General features: G+C 35.7%; 1 long non-coding RNA gene across 7 annotated transcripts; it reads left to right on the top strand.

Moving 5' to 3' along the window:
* Positions 1–1,126: 1,126 nt before the first annotated feature.
* On the top strand, positions 1,127–5,736 carry LOC113308184. 7 transcript variants are annotated; one of them, XR_003339562.1, is made up of 7 exons: positions 1,127–1,359; positions 2,009–2,181; positions 3,387–3,522; positions 4,014–4,126; positions 4,726–4,841; positions 5,046–5,121; positions 5,387–5,736. It is a non-coding gene; the product is annotated as an uncharacterized LOC113308184 (long non-coding RNA). The 7 variants fall into 7 exon arrangements; XR_003339559.1 differs by having other exon boundaries at positions 3,984–4,126; XR_003339563.1 differs by adding an exon at positions 1,809–1,863 and having other exon boundaries at positions 2,041–2,181; positions 3,387–4,126.
* Positions 5,737–6,233: the final 497 nt, after the last annotated feature.

Here is a 6,233-nt window from a genome sequence, read left to right as displayed (position 1 = left end):
GAATGATACCGCTCAGAACACCCTCAATATTGATAGGGGATATCAATGAAGGTGAAAAAGAAAAAAATGATGTTAGGGGATTTTTTTTTGTTGATGGGCCAAACAATGCAGATGTGAAAGCAAAAAAAAGTTGTAATTGATGGGCTATCTGACTCTGGTGTAGGCTCAGTTCGAGGAAATAGTAGAGTGAGCAAAAACACCTAGACCCGCGGATTTTACCCAAATCAATCTGCATTTTGGCGGTGGACACCCAATTTGTTTCTCGACAGATTAGACGTGGGTGAACTTTTGAAATCAGTGTTTCGATGAGTTGGACGCCGATGGAACATCACCATCCGTTGGACACCCGACCCTAAAGTTAATGTTAGTGGTATACATATAAAAAGGTTATTATACAAAATTGGTAAATGATATATATCATTGCTTACACAACAATAGTGTATGTTGTGTCACGGGACGGCTGGGATACATCTGTTGTATCAACTAGCGGTTGTGATCTCTCACTCCCTTCCCAGTGTAGTTTTCTAGATTTGATCCAACGTCAATCCATCTTCATGTGCCAGGTGGGCGTCATAAGTACAATACTTTTTCACGGATTTATTTCCTTTTCTTCCTCCCCACCAATGTAGTCAATATCGGCCGATATATCGGGGATATTTCGGATATCGGCACAGAACGATACGATAAGAAGGATATCGGGGATACGATATTCGCCCGATAATATCGGCCGTATCGGTCAAATATCGGCCGTATCGGTCGATACGAAATTTTCCTACATTTCCCGATATGAGACGGTATTGGTCGTTTTTTATAAAGTTTAAGGGTAATTTTGGCGAAGAAAGTCTTCCAGGTGGTAGTAGAGGTGCATGTAGCTTTCGAAGCAAGTATACTAAAGTTACTCTTTTGTTTTTTTGATAAAATTGATGTTATCTATTATATCTTATCCGAAAATGTGTGGAGAAAATGTTTAATATAAAATTATAGTCTCTAAATGTAGAACCGATATTTCAAGGGTAATATCCCTGATATAAAATCGTACCAGTGTATCGGTCCCGGCCGAGATGAACCGTTATCGGATATTAACTACATTGCTCCCCACCTTCCAATTTGTAACGGGTGACGAACCCTAACCGAACCCTTCAATTTCAAGATTACTCTTCAATAGAAGGCGAATTTAAGGAGGAAAAAAAATCACCAATCCATGGCCTTCTCATATCCATCTTTCCGATTTCTGTTATCAATTTCTCATCTCAAATTTTTGCGATTAAATTCTTAAAAAACCGGCAGCTTTGAATCACTTTTTCGCTGCAAATTGTCTGATCCAGTTCGAATGGAGTATCAATTCAACCTCTTCAACACGTATGTTCCTCCTCTCTGCACTTTCAGTCTTTTCCCCAAAATAATTGAGAATTTCTTCTTTGCATGAGTAGATTTTTCGATTTTTAAAATTTCAGCTTTGCGTTATATGATTTTTTACTACTGAGTTGGAAACCTAATGTTGATGTTGGAGTTTTGGTTCTATCAAAAAACCCTGTTGTTTTTTTATTTCTTAATCTGATAGTGTTTGCTTCATAGCTAATCTTCAGTAATCCATAAATTTTTTCTGGCTTAACCTGATAGTGTTCGATTAATTGGGTTTGATGGAAAATTTTCCCCTGTCAATATCACTTATTTTTGTGTTTTTGATTTGTTTCATTTGGTTAAAAAAATAATGGACATTAGCTATGCAGCAAAAGTATGTTCTGAACATGGTAAAATTGTTTTTTTTTTCTCACTTCCTGTTGTTTTTTTCATGTTAATTTTGTTAGTAATTAGGTTTGTTACTGATGAAGTTTTTGGGGTCAGGATTCCTAATCGAATTAGGTATGGTATTCCAGTTTGATTCTCATGATTTCAGCCAAAATCCAACTTCTCAGTTTGGATGTTTGTTATTTTTGGATATGATTTACCTAATGTTACTTTTATATTGTGATTATGCAAGTATTGAATGTGTTTTTCGTTGGCATAGATTGGTCAATTGACATCAAAATGGAAGCGCAGGTCAAATGCAACCCACCAAAGGTGGGCTTCTCAGCCAAACAGGAAAACTTCAAGTGCTTGCGATCAGCGGAAGAAGGAAAGTCAAATGCTGTCACAGTTTGAGTGACAAGGAAATGGGAAGAGGTTATCGTTGACGAGGAGGTATTCATACCCATTTAGTTTGCTTCACTATATTTAGTCGATTTTGTTTTAAGTTTAGTGTTAAAATACCCCATGAGGGGCTCAAATATACTGCTGATCTAAACAATTGATTCCAAAGGAAGACCAAATTTTAGCTGTGCTCATACCAAGACTAACTCATGAATCCAACAATTGAAGTTAAAGGAAAGTTCGTAACCCATGAATCTAAATTTCAGCTCCGCTAACTATCCTACTCAATGTGGTATATACATTAAGAAAAGCCAGGAGTTTTTGGTAATTTATTAATAGGTTTTTCTCACTGTCTAAACCTCTATTGAGAGACAAATTGAGATAATCTAATGTTTATGATTTCATTCGAATCAAAACTGTTTAAATTCATTTGCGCATCATTAGTGAAACCACATGGAGTTTGAGTGAATAATTTTGTTTCTACTTTATCACTGGAACGTTAAATTCACTATTGTGTATGAATGTAAGTGTGAAAATTTCAGAATACAGGCGCATTTGCTACATGTTGTGCTTTATTTTATGTTAGGATGACCATGAATTTGATAAATGCTGGCCCAAGTGTAACATGTCATCGATTCATTGCAACTTTGTATAAAAAACGATATGGGATTGCTTTGTAGTAATTGTCATAAGGATTTTGATCCTGCTTAGGATGCATTACATTTTTCTCAAAAGGATATCGCGGTATATGTTAACATGAAAGTGAGTTAAATCAATGTACATTGACGCAAAGGTAACTTCAGTATATATATGTATGAAGCAAGTTGGAAAACTTAGGCTTTACATAATAGTCAATGGTTGAATGTTCGTTCTTAATGGTTGGCGAAAGTGTCTTGGAAAACCTTGCGTATACTAGAGCTTATAAAGATAGAATGTTGCTCTCAGTGGAATTAGTCGCTCATATCTTTGCAGCCTGAGGAAGTTTGATGTTAGTCTCTGTAAAAGCACACTAAATCGATTAAATTGACTCATAATTGAGTTATTAATGTTGCTTCATTTTTTTGTGTGTAAATTGACTCATAATTGAGATATGTGATTATACATATGCTCTCTCTTTGTATCAGTAACTATCAAGTGATTTCAGTAAACCGATATCAGTACTCTTGGTCTTAGATGGAGTGTTTTTGGTATTTGTTTTCCAGGTTTAAATTATTAACCTTCTATGATTTGACATTAGTGTTGTTTCTTGGATTCAGGTGGAGCAAATCAAAGATATTTCCAAGGAAGCTTGAATTGTTTGATCCTAGATGTGAAAGAAGATGCAGAAGCCTTATATAAAGTAGAATGCATGACTATTCATGGAGCATCTTATAAATTTTTTTCCAACTGGAGGTAATTCGGCTTCGTCTCTGAAGTAAGGGATTCGTTGACCACTGCTTATGAAATTTTAGTAAATAGACACTGCTTATGAAATTTTAGTAAATAGACCAATCTTCTCTTATCTATCATTGTCGATGTGTGCTCTGCCAGACCAATGCCATTACCTTCTATATTTGTCGATTGTGTGGGTCAACACGGAGAAGTGTTAGGAAACCAAAATACTTGAACAAAATTAAAGTATTTTGTTCCCCTGACATCAAGACTTTAGTGTACCAATGTTGTCTTGACATTCCTAAATAAAAGACCGAGTAACTTTCGAGAACTTAGGATGGACAGTGGAGCTGCGGGTATAGATATACTCCGGGACTAGGGTTTTGGAAAGGAAGAAGTAGATTCGCAGTCAAAACTATGCATAATATTGAATTAATTACTTATATATCTCATTAGTTAATTTCGCGCATACTTGACTGCAGAGGCTATAATTATTCTAATGTCATTGGTAGTGAATGATAAAGTGGAGCTAACGCCATATCTTTCCAAGATATCCAGAGGCAGCTCCGAACTGGGATCACCTTCCATTCAACATCTTTGGATTCTTCATGGGATTGACTGTTAGGTATTACTTTGATATACGTCTCGAATAGCATATATTGGTATTCATTCAATATCATTATTTAATATGAATATGGTGAACCAAGATTTGTTTGAGTTACGATCTGGAATATTAAAATAGAACATTGTTCTGTGGTTATCGCACAGTAATATTTTTTCTTAATTTTATTGGCTCTTTAATAGTTGGCGAAACATGTCCTACCATGTGCGTGAAATTATAGTTCTATATATCCTATTTCAGATAAGTTCCATTAAGAATGGTTTAATTGTAGACCTGTGATGTTGATGAATCTTTTAAGTTTGCAGCCATGACGCACAACCTGAAACTCCACTATATTGTAGGTCACTAACTATTATTTTAAAGGTTGGAAGGTGAGGAGCCTGTAAAGAGTTAGGTAGATAATGACGGTAAAATTATAATCATGAAAAATAGAGTGGGTTGATATATTGGAGAGGACTTCGTGTGTGCGAATACTAGGACAAGGATATGGTTAATTGCAAATCACCAATAAGGTGTTGGCGATATATACCATCAGTTTTCCAGAAAGATCTATCGTTAGTGTTTCTTCTTGCAGCTTGATGTTTCTTTGTTCTTGGTTATAGGATCTAATTATATTTACAATAACACTTTCATCAAGGGAGTAAAATATATGGGTGAAGAGATTCAAAGCTTCAAAGCGACAGGTTGCCTTGCTGATGGTTGAAAAAGTAATAGTAAGGTTCATCTTCTTCTCCTTATCTTGCACCTCAACTTTATTCCTTATCTTTGATATAAACCCTAGAATAAGATTCATATACAAACCGTTGGTGCTGAGATTCTGAGCAAATCTGAACTTTGATGCAGTTACATTGTTAACTTATTTCCTTTTCTAATCTTATAAATTGAATCCAATCGAGTAAGAATACTGACTTGAACTGCACAGTTTGAATTCAACAAAGTGATTGGACATCAGATTCGTGGAGGAATTCCATGAGTGACCACAACGAAGAACAAATCAGGTAACGACAGATATAATACCAACTGAGATGCTCAGTTGGTATTAGAGTATTTACATTTCAGTTGGTATTAGAGTATTTACATTTCTCTAAAGAGATACGAACATAATCAATGTGCAAGTATTTTAGAGTATTTACATTTCAGGAGGATCTACTTCCCGCAACCATTGATAATAATATCAACGGGTGGAAAAATGATCATCTCAACCACCACCATTTGATCTACTTCAATAAATTGTTACCTAACGTCCATTTGTGTCATCTACAGGAAAGTGCTCACTGAGTTCAACCAATGCGGCACAGCCTCCCCACGATCGGCATGCGACGCAGAAATGTATTGCAAGTAATTTCCAAGAATAGGCAAATTGAGCGCAGGTAAATACCTAGCAGCCCTACACATAGTAATAAATGTAATATGATATATTCATAAAAGTGCATTTAAACATACCCAGTCTTACTTCCATGTTTATATTCATGTTGTATACTAAAGTCCTCTTAAGTTATTGATATGGAGTAAGAACTCAGTTTTACAGTGGAATGTGAATACCCGCTGTAAAGCTCCATGAATATGAGAAAAAATGTAAGAAAAATTGTAAATTTGAGGCTGCTGCTTTTCTACTTCCTTATCATATGAATAACCAGCTAAACCCCCTGATAAGATAACTGCACCTAGAGGATTTCTGAGCAACATGAAATTGTATATGACACCAAAATGTTTCAATCCAAAAAGTTCAGAGGCGGCAAGGACCAAGACAGAAAACTGAACCCCATAACATACTCCAAGTAATGCTTCAAAGCTGATGCAAATAGGAGGTAGGCTGTAGCCATGACAAGTTGAGACACTGTCATCCAAACTGTGTCCGGGATTGTTTTTGACCTGCCAAGTCAAATATAAATCAGAAGGATAACCTATCTAGGTGGTCAGACTTTCACTTAGAGAAGTATGGTTACATAACTATGCAAAATCGCCCGGAAAAAGATATATGGTTGGTGGTGTGGACACTAATTGATTATACATTGGTGATTGAGAGTATCTAATTCAAGGCTAAATTCTCTACCGGTACGGGAAATCACATGTAATTTACTAGGTTAAAATTTCTCACTCATGATTTTAC

Source organism: Papaver somniferum, chromosome 9 (assembly GCF_003573695.1).
Source record: "Papaver somniferum cultivar HN1 chromosome 9, ASM357369v1, whole genome shotgun sequence".
Lineage (NCBI taxonomy): Eukaryota > Viridiplantae > Streptophyta > Magnoliopsida > Ranunculales > Papaveraceae > Papaver > Papaver somniferum.
This window is presented reverse-complemented; position numbering and strand designations above follow the sequence as displayed.